This window comes from Spermophilus citellus, assembly GCF_964194105.1.
Source record: "Spermophilus citellus genome assembly, chromosome: X".
Lineage (NCBI taxonomy): Eukaryota > Metazoa > Chordata > Mammalia > Rodentia > Sciuridae > Spermophilus > Spermophilus citellus.
The window spans coordinates 34,601,038-34,617,393 of NC_138190.1; positions in this window are offsets into that span (position 1 = coordinate 34,601,038).

The following is a 16,356-nucleotide window of genomic DNA, read 5'->3' on the forward strand; positions in this document are numbered from 1 at the left end:
GGATCACAGGTGTGTGCCACTGAATCTGGCTGATTTTTTGTTGTTGTTGTTAAAACATGGATACCCTGGTCATGATGATATAAGATCCCACATATTACTTAAACCTTGTGTTTCAGCAGACCTCTCCAAGGCTGCTCAGGCAGGGGAAGTGTGGACACTGCTTTGCTCACCAGATGAGGGTCAAAGTCCTTGCCCTCCTCTCAGCTGTCAGCTTTTGTTAGCTTGTGGGGGCTGTGGGGGGGGTGGGGGGGAGTTCTGGCTTCTCACTGAGCTTCCACTGATTAAACCCAGCCTGGGAGTGTTGGTAGTGCTTTCCTGTTGCTTCCACTAACACTATGCTGGGGGGGGGGGGGGGGGGTTGTGACCACATTATCACTGAGGGCTGGTGAAAGTGCAGGCTCTCTAAGTCCCTGGCATCAGCCCTGGGTGGGGGGAAGGGCCCCTTGTTACTGCCTAGTGGAGGTGAAAGTCCAGACTCCCCACGTGGTTTCCACTGACAGGGGGCTCCTTACTACCAAGCAGGGACCTGAATCCTGCCCCCGCCCCAGCCTTCTCAGATACATCTTGGGGAGGCAGAAGGAGTGGTCTAGGACATCTCCTTATAGTCTGGCAAGGGTGGAAGTCTAGGCTCTACACTTGGCCTTTCCTGGTGAGGTGGGGCCTTTTTTTTTTTTTCCCCCTGTAGCATTTGGCTGGAGTACAGCAATTATTGTCTGAGAGTTTTCTATCTTGCTAGGCTATCCTTTCCTGGTCTTCTGCTAAAAAGATCAGATTTTTTTTTTCTTTCCTGTCTGTGCCTGTTGATGTTTCCAGGTTGCTGACTTTTCCAACATTCAGTCTGGAATTTAGGAGAAAAGAAAGCTCTGAGAATTTGCAGCCATGTTGCAGCTCAGGTCCTGAGGCCCTGAAAAACGCCTGCCTTTTTCTCTCCATCTTATTTTACATATAAAATTAAAGGTTCTAGCTTTAATTGGGAGGAGTTGGGGAAAGTGCATTTCCTCCATGCACAGGCTGCCTTTGGCCAGACAAGAAAGTGTTATTCTCTTGCTCTGTATTTGGGTTTGCGGGGCCTTTTTCCACTGTAAGGAATCCATGTTTGAATGAGGAGCAGTCTTAGCAAATGAATTATTGGGTTTTTTAAAAAAATAAACTTGAAAAAATAAGCCTCTGCCAAAATTTTTCTCTCTCGGCTGTCAAGATTATGTAAGAGAGCAAAGCCACGGTTTGGGAGGAGGGGTGGGTAATGAACCCAAGTCTGGGGATTTTCTTTGCATGTTTTTATTGAGGTGTGATTGATACATAAAAAATTGCACATATTTAAAATATATATATAGCATGCTATCTATATATAATTTTAATTTGCATTTCCCTAATGATAGTAATGTCACTGAGCATCTTTCCAAGTGCTTTTCTGCTATCCATATATCTGCTTTGATGAAGTGTCTATTCACATCATTTGTTCAAATTTTACTGGGTTGTTTTCTTTTTATTAAGATTTGGGTTTCTTTCTTCCCTTCTTTTTTTTTTTTTTTTTTTTTTGGACCAGGGATTGAACCCAGGGGCTCTGAGCCACTGAGTCACATCCCCAGCCCTTTTTATATTTTATTTTGAGACAGGGTCTCGCCCAGTTGCTTAGGGCCTCGATACGTTGCTGAGGCTGGTTTTGGACTCACTGTCCTCCTGCCTCAGCCTCCCAAGCTGCTGGGATTATAGCTGTGTGCCACTTCGCCTGGTGTTATTATTGGGTTTTGAAATTTAAAAACATATTTAGATATAAATCCCTTATTAAATTCATGCTTTGTAATTAAAAATAGAATTACCACATGATCCAGCAATTCTATTTCTTTGTATACACCCAAAAGTGCTGAAAGCAGAGATTCAAGGAGATACTTGTGCACTTTTGGTTATAGCAGCCTTATTCACAAAGGCCAAAAGGTAGAATCAACTCAAGCATGCATAGATGGAAGAATGTGTAATCAAAATGTGGTATAGCTACACAATGGAATATTGTTTGCTTTAAATAGAAAGAAGTTCTAGAGCCAGATTCATGGCACCCATCTGTAATCCCAGCTACAGGGGAGACTGAGGCAAGAGAATTACAAATTAAAGGCCAGTCTAGGCCACATACGAAGAACCTGTGTTAAGATAATAAATAATAGTGGCACACAACCTATAATCCCAGTGGCTTGGGAGGCTGAGGCAGGAGGATCCTGAGTTCAAAGCCAGCCTCAGCAATTTAGGGAGGCCCTAAGCAACTCACGAGACAAAGGGCTGGAGATGTGGCTCAGTGGTTAAGCAAACCTGGGTTCAAGCTCCACTACCAAAAAAAGAAAACCCTCTTTCCTGAGCTGGGGTTGTGGCTCAGTGATAGAGCCCTTGCCTAGCACATGTGAGGCACTGGGTTTGAACCTCAGCACCACGTAAAAAATAAATAAATGAAATAAAGGTATTATATCCATCTACAACTAAAAAAAATTAAAAACAAACAAAAAACCCTCATTCCTTTCTTTCTTTAGTGGTGCTGGGGATTGAACCAAGTGCCTCACATAAGCTAGGCAAGCACTCTACCATTGAGCCCCAGCCCCAGCCCTCTTTTTTTTTTTTTTTTAATATCTATTTTTTAGTTGTAGTTGGACACAATACCTTTATTTCACTTATTTATTTTTATGTGGTGCTGAGGATCGAACCCAGGGTCTTGCACATGCTAGGTGAGCATTCTACCACTGAGCCACAACCCCAGCCCTCATTCTTTTTTTTATCACTGAGAAAACAACAACAAAAAGACTATGTGATTCCACTTATATGCGATGCCAGGGTTTAGAGGAACAGGAGCATGGGGATTTTTTTTTTTTGAGTGGATATAATTTCTACTCTCCTCCCCCATCTCCAGAAGGGGGTAGGTGTATTGCTCAGTGATAAAGCACTTGTCTAGAATGAAAAAGGTCCCAATATTGAAAAGAAAAAATTATGCAACGAATGTTGCCATTATATTAGGATGCCATATGGAAAAATATGAATCTCAATCTCTACCTCACACCATATATAAAAATTCATCTGAAATGATACATACACACACATATATATATATATATATATATATATATATATATATATATATATATTCCCCCCTCCCCCCAGTATTAGGGATTGAACCTAGAGCCTCCCAAATGCTAGCCAAGCACTCCACCACTGAGTTGCACCCCCAGCCCTTTTTAATTTTTTTTCATTTGAAGACAGAGTCTCTCTTAAACTGCTGAGGCCTTGAACTTGTGATCCTCCTGCCTCAACCTCCTGAGTAGCTGGGATTCTAGGTATGTGTCATTGTGTCCAACAAAACCATATAAGGTTTTGAAACCTTAAAACACTATCTTCATAATTTGAGCTAGGTAAATTTTGCTTAGCACATCACAGAAAGCAGTAACCATAAAACAAAAAACAAACAAACAAAGAAAAAACCATGAGAGTTCCTCAACCAAACCAAACCAACCAACCAACCAAACAAACAAAAAAACAACTTAGCAAAAGTGAGGTGCCAAGCAACTCAGTGAGACCCTGTCTCTAAATAAAATACAAAAAGGGCTGGGGATGTGGCTCAGTGGTTGAGTGCCCCTGAGTTCAATCCCTGGTACCCACCACCCCAAAATTAACAACTGAAATGATTAAAATAGTCAATATACCACAGTGGCATATTAGAGTGGTGCATTCTTAACTCCTTTGATCCAATGCAATGCTGCTCAGAGGGAATGAACTGCTGGTATATGCAACAACATGAAGAATTTCAATGCTGGATGGAAGAAGCCTCACACAAGTAAGTACTTGCTGTATGATTGCATTTAGATGAAATTCTAGAATAAGCAAAACTAATGTATAGTGTTGAGAGCCACAGCCGAGTTGGGATGGCGCCTGGCATTTTGCCAGAAGGAGTGGTTGAGAGGTGATGCCAGTGAGCCATTAAGATGATGATAATTAAGTTAAGCTGTGTATAATTGCTGTGACTGGATGATGCTGGATTGAAACAGGCTGTGTATTCAGTTGTATATAGACCCCTGCTGTCTGACAATAGGGCGGCTCCTGCTGCCTTGGTTGCCTGCTACTTTTGAGTTCTTGCAGAGGAGTTCCCGTTGAGTTCTCAAAGGAGCCCTTGAGGGTTGGGAGAGTTCCCAGCGTGGAGTGCTGTGAGAGTTCGGGCAATAAAGTAGTTCCTGTTTGAACCTACAAGTGCCTCGTGGCGGCTCGGTTATTTTTGTGCCCAGCCAGACTGCAGCAGTATAGAGCCAGGTGTAGTATGTAATGTACATCAATTACATCGATTTAAAATTAAAATAAAAGGAACTGAGCCAGGCATAGTGGCACACACCTGTAATCCTAGTAACTCAGGAGGCTGAAGCAGAAGGATTGAAAATTCAAGGCCAGCCTAAGCAATTTAGGGAGGCCATAAGCAATTTAAGGAGACCCTGTCACAAAATAAAAAATAAAAAGGGCTGGGGATGTGGCTCAGTGGTTAAGCCTCTCTGGGTTCAATCCCTGGTACCAAAATGAACAACCAAAAACTAATGTATAGAGGAAAAAATCAGGACATTGGTTGTGATAGATGGGATTCAGTAATGAGTGGGAAAGAACAAGAGGAAACATGGGTCATGCAAGTGCTTTGTACCTTTATAAAAGTTTGAATCAAAGGTCATTTGTCAAAACCAGTGAATGTGCTCTTAAAATTTCTGTCTTTCTCTGGGTGTGGTGGTACATACCTGTAATACTAGCAAGAAGAGCACACATTCAAGGTCAGCCTCAGCAACTCAGTGAGGCTCTTTCTCAATATAAAAAGGGCTGGGGATGGGGCTCAGTGGTAGAGCACCCTGGGTTCAATCCCCAGTGACCACACATACACACACACACACACACACACACACACAGAGTTTTGTTTTTCTTTAAATCGGTGAATTTTATAGCAAAAAACAAAAACAAAAAACAAACAAACAAACAAAAAAACAACCTCAAATATTTACATCTACTTTAATGCATTAAAAAAGATACATTAGGGCTGGGGTTGGGGTTGTGGCTCTGCGGTAGAGCGCTCAACTAGCACATATCACATATAAATAAACAAAATAAAAGTATCGTGTCCACCTACAATTTTTAAAAATGAAGAAAAAAAATACATTAATGACTGGATCAAGGGATGGGTAAATAGATCTGTGATAAAACAGATGTAGTAAAATGTTAATGGCAAAATCCAGATGATTTGGGGAATGTTCACTGCAAAATTCAATTTTACAGTATATTTTAAAATTAAATTAAAAATTTAATACTAAAATGTTGAAGAAAAATTAAAAGAACCCAGAGGGATATGTCGTAAAAAGTTAACGGTCTTCACCCACCTTTATCTTTCCCCCTCCCTACAAGTAATTGCTATTAACAGTTTGGTAGAGATTCTTCCAAATCCTTTTCCTGTTGAATTTGCATATGTGTATGGTAAAATATACATAATAGCAACTTATGTAATATGTGAATAGTTTCATCTCACTTGTGCTCTGGTGAACCCTCCCCCTCCCCCTCTGCAAGTATACATCTGGCAGCTGCTGCTGCTGGTGTGTGTGTGTGTGTAAACTGCTGCATACTACATTTTGCTATTAAAAATGACTCTTTTTTGGTTTTGAACCAGGGATTGAACCCAGGGGCACTTAACCACTGAGTCACACCCCCAGCACTTTTTATTTTTTATTTTGAGATAGGGCCATGCTAAATTGCTTAGGGCCTCGATAAATTGATGAGGCTGGCTTCAAATCTGAGGTCCTCCTGCCTCAGCCTCCATAGCCATTGGGATTTCAGGCCAGTACCACTGGGCATGGCTAAAAATTACCCTTCAAATAGTTTGGGTCTATTAACCTACAAAGACTGTCTTCTGGGCTGGGGATGTGGCTCGGTTGGTAGTGTGCTTGCCTTGCATGCCCAAGGCTCTGGGTTTAATCCCCAGCACCACAAATAAAGGAGAGAAAGGATTGTTTTCTAATATGCATCATGGCCTGATTCTCTAGGCTCTTGCCAGCACCGGCTAGGAACAATCTTTTTCATCTTTGTCCATGTGATGGGTGAAGAATGACATTTTCCTGAAAGTTGGTAACATTGAGAGTCTCTTAATATTTTATTAATGAGGTATAATTTTTCTTTTGTATGTTGCCTTTTCATAATCTTTGCCTCCTTCTCTACTGAATTTGACTTTTTCAAATTAATTCTTTATATATATTTGGATGCAATTCTCTGTTGGTTGTGTTCAAAATATGGAAATATCTCTATTTTCTGGCTTACGGCTTCTCTTTATACTTTATAGTATTCTTTGATTAACACACAACACACACACACACACACACACACACACACACACACACACACATTAAACCAGGGATTGAACCTAAAGGCTCTTAACAAGGCCACATCCCCAGCCCTATTTTCTATTTTACTTAGAGACAGGGTCTCACTGAGTTGCTTAGGGCCTAGCTAAGTTGCTGAGGCTGGCTTTGAACTTGTGATCCTCCTCCTCAGCCTCCTCAGCTGCTATGATTACAGGTGTGTGCTACCACACCCAGATGATTAACATATTTTTTAACTTAAACATATTTGAATGTATAAGCCTTTGCATATGATTTGTACTGTTTTTCAATTTTTTTTTAGTTGTAGATGGATACAATACTTTTATTTTATTTATTTTTATATGGTGCTGAGAATCGAACCCAGTGTCTCACACATTGCTAGGCAAGCGCTCTACCACTGAACCACATCCCCAGCCCCGGATTTGCACTTTTAATGTTCTTTTTAAAGAAGTTATCTCCTATTACAAGATCATATTCTTTTATATTATCTCCTATAAAGTTTCCCAGATGTTTTTTCTATGCAGATACATAGTCTGTACAATAAAAGTAGGATGACATCATGCATATTTCTTTATAATCTGTTGTTGTGTCATGTAGCAATATATTTGGACATCATTTCATTTGAATAAATGTTTCAGTAGTGTTGTGGGTGGGGTTTCCCAGGAAACAGACCATGAGACAGAGATTTGTGCCCAGGAAGCTCATCAGGGAGTACATTCAGGATCAGCATGGGTGAGGGGAGGGAATGAAATAGGATTAGATAGAGAGGGGAAGTAAGGCAACTTTGAGTAGCAACAACTGGGTAATTTAGAGGGCCTGGCCACTTTGTCTTGAAGAAAGAAGGCTGGGCATTTATATTCCTGTGTTGTTAGATGTGTGCTGTCCCAGGATGAGGTGTGGGTGTCATTGAACGAGGCAGCTGACTTCAAGTGAGTACAATTCTCAGGGTTGGTGGGCAGTTGGAGACTCCCTGGTAGCCCTCCTGCTACGTGGGAGTCCTAAAGGGGGGAGGTGTGTCTGAGCAGCCCATCACAGAATCCACCCCAATGAGGGGCACTGTTGGCCCCAAAGAGCATAAAGCCGTGACTTGTCCTAGATTAATAAATAGAGGTTAGTCTCACCAGGTCCAGGGGTGGGGGATTGACTGCTGGCATCAATGGTATCTTTTCATTGTCCATAACTAAAAGTCCACCCATAGGTGTAAAGGTTGCTGGGAATGTGGGATAAGGGTTGTCCTGGAGTTTTTTGGCTGGAATGTTGCTGCTCTGAACAAGATTCATAGTATAGAAGAGGTGACTAAGGGATTTTAGTCATGCAAACACTAACAGAGTCTGCCACAAAATAGATTTTGGGACAGGGGGTACCAGGGATTGAACTCAGGGGCACTTGACCACTGAGCCACATCCCCAGCCCTATTTAGAGACAGAGTCTCGCTGACTCGCTTAGCACCTTGCCATTGCTGAGGCTGAATTGAACTCATGATCCTCCTGCCTCAGCCTCCTGAGCTGCTGAGATCACAGGCATGTGCCATTGTGCCCAGCTCCAAAATAGATTTCTTCAAAATTATTTCTAATAATTGTGTGTGTATTTAGCTAAAGCAGTCTCTATGTTGCTAGACATTTCGTGGTTTCCAATGTTTTTCTATTATCGTTTGTATTACAATAAATACCCTGATAATTTTTCTCTGCTCATATCCTCCATTATTTCTTCAAGACAAAATGCTATATATATCATTGTTAGGTAGAGGGAATGCACCTTTTAAAGAATTAACTTAGGGGCTGGGACATAGCTCAGTTGATAGAGTGCTTGTCTTGCATGCACAAGGCCCTGAGTTCTAATCCCCAGCACCCTCCCCCCCCAAAATAAAATAAAAATAATGTAAAATATGAAAAAGGGCTGGGGATATGGCCCAGTGGTTAAGCACCTGTGGGTTCAACCCCCAGTACCAAAAATAAATAAAATAAAAATTAAAAAAAAAAGAATTAACTTATTTATTTATTGAGGATTAAAACCAGGGGCACGTTACCACTGAGCCACATCCCCAGCCCTTTAAATTTTATTTATTTATGTTATTTTGAGACAGGGTGTCACAAAGTTATTTAGGGCCTCGCTAAATTGCTGAGACTGGCTTTGAACTTGCTGTCCTTCTGCCTCAACCTCCCTAGTCGCTGGGATTACAGGCATGAACCACTGCACCCAGCCCTTTTAAAGAAATTTGATGTAGATTACCAAAGTAATCTTTGATGTATCTTGAAAAGGCGCTACCAATTTATGCTTTTCCTGAGCAGTAAACAAAGAGGCCTATCTTCCCTACATCCTTACCGACAGGGGACTTTTATTTAACATTGTTAGTTTTCATCATATTCTTAAAAAGAGGAACTTATTTTCATTTTCATTTTTGTTTGTTTTTTATGGTGTTGGGGATGGAATTCAGGAACTGGAGTGTGCCAGGCGAGTGCTCTACCACCGAGTTACATCCCCAACCCTCAACTTTTGGAATTGATTTTATTGGCTTCATTTGCTTTTTTTTTTCTTTCTCCCTCTTTTTCATTGTAGTCTAAAAACCATGCTTTGAGCTGTTTTATCTTTTAGAATACAGCTTTTGAGATAGTCTGTATAGTCTGTATTTTGCTCTTGTGCTGTGAGGGTTAATTATAGCAGGCCTGAGTTATTTTGCCAATCAAAGCATGAAATGTACTAATTAACAATGTTTCCTTTTAACCAGGGCCCAAGGAATTTCAGGACATTTTGGTCTCAGTTTGTTACACTTGTTCATTGATAACAATGAGACTGATGATATGAAGGTGGTCTTGGTGTTACATCCCCCCAAACCCCCCTTCCCCCCAGAGGGCTATGCTATCAAGTCTTGCCATGTTTAAGGACACAGATAGGTACCTAAATACAAATACTTAAATACATGTTCACAATTGGTATTCACAGTGGCAGCTACAGATCTATGCAAAAGTACTTTATTGCATGAATAATTATTTTATGGCCTATAAATTGTTCTCTGTATATCTAATAAGTGTCAGAAACATTTTTAAGATATCACTCTGGAAAGTAAAAGGAGAAAGAAATCATTTTGAGTATCCATTGAAATATGATCATTCATGAAATTGGAAATGTATTTCTTAGCTTTCCTGATGGTAAACATGTCAGTATTGTATGGCTTGGGAGGCTGAAGCAGGAGGATCTCCAGTTCAATGCCAGCCTCAGCAATTTAGTAAGGCCCTAAGCAACTCAGCAAGACCCTGTCTCTAAATAAAAAATAAAAATGTAGGGCTGGGGATATAGCTCAGTTGGTAGATGCTTGCCTCACATGCACAGGGCCCTGAGTTCAATCCCTAGCAACACACCCAAAAAGGGGGGCGGGTGCTGGGGATGTGGCTCAGTGGTAAAGCATCCTGGTTTCAATCCCTAGTATGCCCCTCCCCAAAATTTATTGAATATATAGTTTATGAATAGACCTCTAACTCCAGTTTAGATTTTCTTAGTAAAAAAAGTGTTAACAGTTATTATAATAGCCCCAAATAAACAAGCCATAGTGCTACAAATCTGACAAAAAACTTAAATGTTTTGCTATCTCTAAATGCATGAATATATTGTACCAAATATTGCTAGAATAATTTTTATTGCATATTATATGACTCTTGTATAATCATTATAGTTTTTGTACACATTATAGTCTTGCATGAAAGTAGTAAATATTTACTAGCTGAGAAAAAAAAATTCTGTAAGTCTCCATGCACTTCAGGTTAAATAAGTATATAGAAGAATAAATTAGAATAGTCAAAAATGGTATTAAAATATAGTTTTTAAGGGCTGGGGTTGTGGCTCAGTGACAGAGGACTTTTCTTGCAGGTGTGAGGCACTGGATTCGATCATCAGCACATGTAAAAATAAATAAATTAAAAATAAAGGTATTGGGTCCATTTACAACTAAAAAACATTTAAAAATATATAGCTTTTAAAATAACAAGTTATCATTGAAATACGTATTCAGAAAGCAAATTAACTTAGTGCTAAAACATGATGGGGAAGTATATGGCCACTACAAGAATATACTTAGATATATCTGTCAAAATAGTAAAGATTAACCCAGCACATGGGCTGGGGTTGTGGCTCAGCGGTAGAGCACTCGCCTAGCATGTGTGAGGCCCTGGGTTCAATCCTCAGCACTACATAAATATAAATGAATAAAATAAAGATATTGTGTCCAACTACAACTAAAAAATAAATATTAAAAAAAGAATTTAAAAAAGATTAAACCATCATTGTAATGTTTTGAGCAACTAATAAAAATTTTAAAAAATAAAAATAAAAATGTCTATTAAACTTAAAAAAAAAAGATTAATCCAATGCAAATCAACACAGAGAACATGAAACGTCAAATGTCTACTCTCTATGGAGTAGATAGAAATGTAATATGGTGTCATTCTTTTGAGAACCAATTTATCATCTATAAACATAGCATAAAAAAGGATTGTACCTTTGACTTAATAAATCTGTAGCTTTACATCAAATAGTCCAAGAAAATTATCCTACATCCATAAAATTTTTATACACAAACATATTTATGCAGTATCATTTTAACCATGAAAATTATAAGCAACTTAGACATTCAAAACTTGGAGAATTAATAAATGATGAGGCCCTAAAAAATAAATAAATAAATAAATAAATAAATAATGAGGCCCTTAAACCATTTTTTTTCATTGTATCTAGCACTTTATCCTCCACGTTTTCCCACACATGGGACAAAAGTAAACCTCATGTCAGTCCTTAAACCATTTTTTAAACTATAGCATGGCTGTATAATTAGAGTTTAATCAAGCTGTAAATTGGGATAAGGAATTTCCCTGTATGTTGCATTTCGAATATGATGTTAACTGAGAAAAGCAAAGTATGGAGAAGTTGTATACTAAGTTAGCTTTTGAGACTATAAATATATACATATTTTCTGATATTTTTCAAAACAAAATAATGGCATGATAAAGTACAACCTATAATAAAAGCAGTTTCCTAAACGTGGAGGTAGGCTATGTGGAAAGCGGAAAGATGGAAGGTAGATCTGTCTGAATGTATCTTGTATCATCCATTTTATTTTGTTTGGTTTTGTGTAAAAGATAGCCCCCAAGAACTGCCACCTCCTGGTAGGTACACTCCTGTGACATTGTACCAGAGTTGGGCTGCATGAATTTAGCAGAAGCAATGGTGTATAACTTCCAAGATTAGGTTCTAAGAAGCAGTGTGGCTTTCTTTTTACTTTCTGTGTCTGATCTCTTGTTTTAGGGGAAACTCTTTGCTCTGTTGGGTGGTTTCACATGGTGAGAATCAAAGGCCCAACAAGAGCCATGTGAGGGAGCCATCTTGGAAGCACATCCTCCAGCAACCTTGGAGCCTTGAGATTACAGTTCCAGCTGACATCTTGCCTGCATTTCATGAAAGACCCTGAACCCAAAGCAGCCAGCAACACTGCTCCCAATTCCTGACCCTCAGAAACTGTGAGATAATATCTGTTGTTATTTTAACCTAAAATGTTTGTCGGACAGCTTGATAGCTAGCAATACATCATGAATACACGTTAGAACTGTAAAATTGTTTTTTAATCATTTAAAGACTGAATATAATAAAAAAGACAAAAAGGTTGTTTTTAAACACTAAAGACAAACTGAAACCAATGAGCCTAACTATCATGTTGGTGACAAAACTAAAAACAATAATTATTTCAAGTGACTTGCAAACACAGTATTTTTACTGTATATCCCTAGTGGGCTGGATGTTAAGGACAAAGATAACTGTAAATAAATCTTAAATGGCATTCAGCCATCTAATTGTTACTAAGAATATTGGTATCATTATCCTGAAACTTTTCTATCTGCGTAGTGGAATACAGCAAATAGGTCATTATGTTAATATCATTAAGAACCAAGATTTTACACATGAGAGAAGAGAGACACACAAAATCAAAGAAATTAAGTGGAAGCCCTTTAATCTTTAGATTGGAAGTAGCAGTATTTATTCATAATTTATTTTTCTTTTTCTAAAAAAGTGGCTGTCTTAGTTGTATGCGTTGAAAAAAAAACCTGTAAGAAATTATAACATAATAGCAACAAATACATGGCATTCAGCTTGTGGTATTTAAATATGATTTCAAACAAATGGTTAATTTCAGTTCTGAGGATGGAAATCTGAAAGGAATATTGCATTTTTCTAGAAATTAAGGACTTCAAGGGTCATATTAAAGAACTAAGGAGGAGCTGGGGGTATAGTTGAGTAGTAGAGCACTTGCTTAGCCTGTACCTGGCCCTGGGATTAATCCCCACCCCAACAACAACAACAAAAGACTAAAGAACCAACTTTTTTTCTTTTTTTGTTTTTTTGGTACTGGGGATTGAACCCAGGGGCGCTTAACTGTTGAGCCTCATCCTCAGCCCATTTTTATATTTTATTTAGAGACAGGGTCTCACTGAGTTGCTTAGGGCCTTACTAAGTTGCTGAGGCTGACTTTGAACTCAGGATCCTCCTGTCTCGGCCTTCTGAGTCACCACACCTGGCAAGAAGCAATTTTCTAAGTGGCTCTTACTGACTTAAGACAGGACAATTTGAGCATCAAAAAACATAATGAGGGCTGGGGTTGTGGCTCAGTGGTACAGCGCTTGCCTTGCATATGTGAAGTGCTGGATTTGATCCTCAGCACCATGTATAAATAAATAAAATGAAGGTCCATCAACAACTAAAATTATATATATAAAACTATAATGACTGCAAGTACTATATACATTTGTACATCAGATATTTTTAAAGCTGCATGAGTTCAAAATGATAATAAAAAGTAAATAAAACCTCACTGGTCATTTTTTGGAAGCTGCTATTGGTGAATAAAGAAAAATAATCCATCATTATTTTGCCTTTCCTGTGCAAACTATATTTTAGAGCATCTAGAATTGATGAGCAAGTTCTTTACTATAAAAGGATTCAAACTCAGGAAGAACGAAAGAATTAGAAAGTCACCAGTTCGTGAAGAAATAGTCTGGGTTATGTGTAAGCTTTATGTTTTGATCTAAGTGATAGTTACCTGGTTGTATAATATGCAAATATTCCTTAAACTTTTTACTTGGCATTTGTGCATCTTATTGTAGATAAAATATACCTTTATAATTGACCTCAATTTAAAATTTATACTATTTATTTATTTATTGAGGTACTGAGGGTGGAACCCAGGACCTCCCACATGCTAGGGAATTACTCTACCATTGAGCTACACCCCCACCCTATTCCTCAATTTACAAAACTAACCATTGTACATTCCAGTGAGGTATAATGGTGCCTTCCAGTAAGGAATTACACAGCACCCTATGAAATATCCCTGCCCAGAAGCTGAACCTGTAGCCAGGTGCAGTGGCATGCCTATAATCCCAGCAGCTCAGGAGGCTGAGGCAGGAGGATCGTGAGTTCAAAGCCAGCCTCAGCAAAAGTAAGGCGCTAAGCCACTCGGTGAGACCCTGTCTCTAAATAAAATACCAAATAGGACTGGGGCTGGGGCTCAGTGGTTGAGTGCCCCTGGGTTCAATCCCTGGTACCAAAAAAAAAAAAAAAAAAAAAAAAAAAAAAAAAAAAGAAGTTGAACCTGAATCTAATCCAGCCTCCAATGTAGCTACCAGCTTACAGGAAAGAAAGAGGTCAGAGGAACATGTAAAATGATACCAACAGGATACAACCAGATGAATTTAGAATAGGGGACATCTATAGGATAAATGACCTGATTTCTTTAGTAAATCAATGACATTCAAGAAAAGAGGAAGGAGAAGGAAGTTGTCATGGTCTGGTTTGTGGTGCTACCACAAAATATGATAGACTGGGTAATTTATAATGAGTGGAAATTTCTTTCTCATAGTTCTGGAGACTGGGATGTCCAAGTTCAAGACACAAGCACAAGCCATTCTGGAGATAATCAGCTTATTCTCCTGATAATGACAAGGTGTGGTTGCGCATGCTTATAGTCCTGGCCATGGGATTGGGGATCATTTGAGCTCTTGAGTTCTTTATGTGCTTGTTTTTTTTTTGTTACTGGGGATTGAATCCAGAGGTGTTTTACCACTCAGCTCCATCCCCAGGCCTTTTGATTTTTTAAATTTTGAGACAAGTTCTCACTAAATTGTTGAGGCTGGCCTTAAACTTGTGATCCTCCTGCCTCAGCTTCTGGAGTTGCTGGGATTACTGACAGGTGCCACCTCACCTGGTTTGAGCTCAAGAGTTCAAGACCAACCTGGGCACCACAGTGAGACTCTGTCTTAAAAAGATAACCATATTAAGCAAAAGAATACACAAACATAGTTTGGGTCCTAATTCTAATACACCAACTGTAAAAAGCCATTTACCAGACAATCAGGAAAATTTGAACACAGACTGGGAATTAGATGATATTAGTCTTAATTTTCTGGGTATGGTCATGGTATTGTGTTTTTAAGTCTGTATTTATACGTATGTATTTATAAGTGAAATCATGTGATTTGCTTTAAAGGGGATGAAGCAAGAAAGGCAAAGTAGTAATAATTGTTGAAGTTGAGTGGTGGATATGACTCACTAAATTATTATCTTCATTTTTGGGTATGCTATTAAGTTATTAGGTTATTGAGCTTCAATCCATCCTTCCAAGACTCTACTTTGGTGGGGGTGGAGGTTGGGGATGAATCCAGGGCCTTGAGCATAGTAGGTAAGTGCTCTACCTCTGAACTGCATCCCCAGCCCTATGCTTTACTTTTTTTTTTTTTTTTAAGAGATTCCTTTATTTTTTTAACATGGGCCTCTATTTTGTCTATTTATTTATACGCAGTGCTGAGAATCGAACCCAGTGCGTCACATATGCCAGGCAACCGCTCTGCCACTGAGCCACAACCCAAGCTCCAATGAGGTTTGTTTTGTTTTTTTGTGGTGCTGGGGATCGAACCCAGGGTCTTGTGCATGCGAGGCAAGCACTCTACCAACTGACCTATATCCCTAGCCCTTTTTTTTTTTTATTTTGTACTGGGGATTGAACTCAGGGACACTCAACCACCGAGCCCCATCCCCAGCCCTATTTTGTATTTTATTTAGAGACAGGGTCTCACTGAGTTGCTTAGCACCTTGCCATTGCTGAGGCTGGCTTTGAGCTTGCGATCCTCCTGCCTCAGCCTCCTGAGTCACTGGGATCACCCTATGCTTTACTTTGTGATTCTGGGGATGGCATTTCTGCTTTGCCAGTGGCTCCCACTCTAGGGGGCACTAGAGGAAGATTGCAGGGCTAGAGGGGGAGGAAGGAGCTTAAACCTCTTCCTGATTGTCTTCCTTCCTGTTGACTTCCTGTTCCTCTCAGCTTCCTCCAGGAACATTTTCTATCCTGCCCTAGCAGGCCTTCCCTGGGTCTCCAGCTGAATCCAGTCTGCAAGTTATCTAGCCTTCCTGGAACCAGCCTCAGGGGCCTCCCTTGTGAAAGAGCAGCCTGAGGTGAGCAGCAGCCCTCCCCAGGGCCCACTCTCAGCTCCCTGGGGCCCCTCCTCCAAGCTTCTACGTTGTCAGACTTCCATCTTCTTTGCTTTGGTCCCCCACTTCTGGGGTGGCAGTTGCTTCTTGTAGTTCCTAACTCCATGACACCTTGGAGTTCTCTTCTTGCCATTTGAGTTACTTAAAATAATTAGCCTGTCTCCTGCTTAAGCTTCTGACTGATACATACACAGATTGCCATCAGTCATTGGTGAGTACTGTTTTCAGGGGGCATTAATCCCCCTGAGATTGCACGTCTGGTCTGTCACATGGGTGGCAATGGCAACTGTAACAGCAGAGTGGGTTCCAGTGGCAAGAGAAAGCCCTCAGGCAAAGTAATGCAGGAGCTAACAATTGGAAGTTGGGCCAGTGGGTGCTAAATTGATTAGGGAGTGGGACAATGCCAAATGGCCTTTATAAAATATTTCTGATTATACAAGCATTCATTATCGGTGCGCCTGTGTGTGTG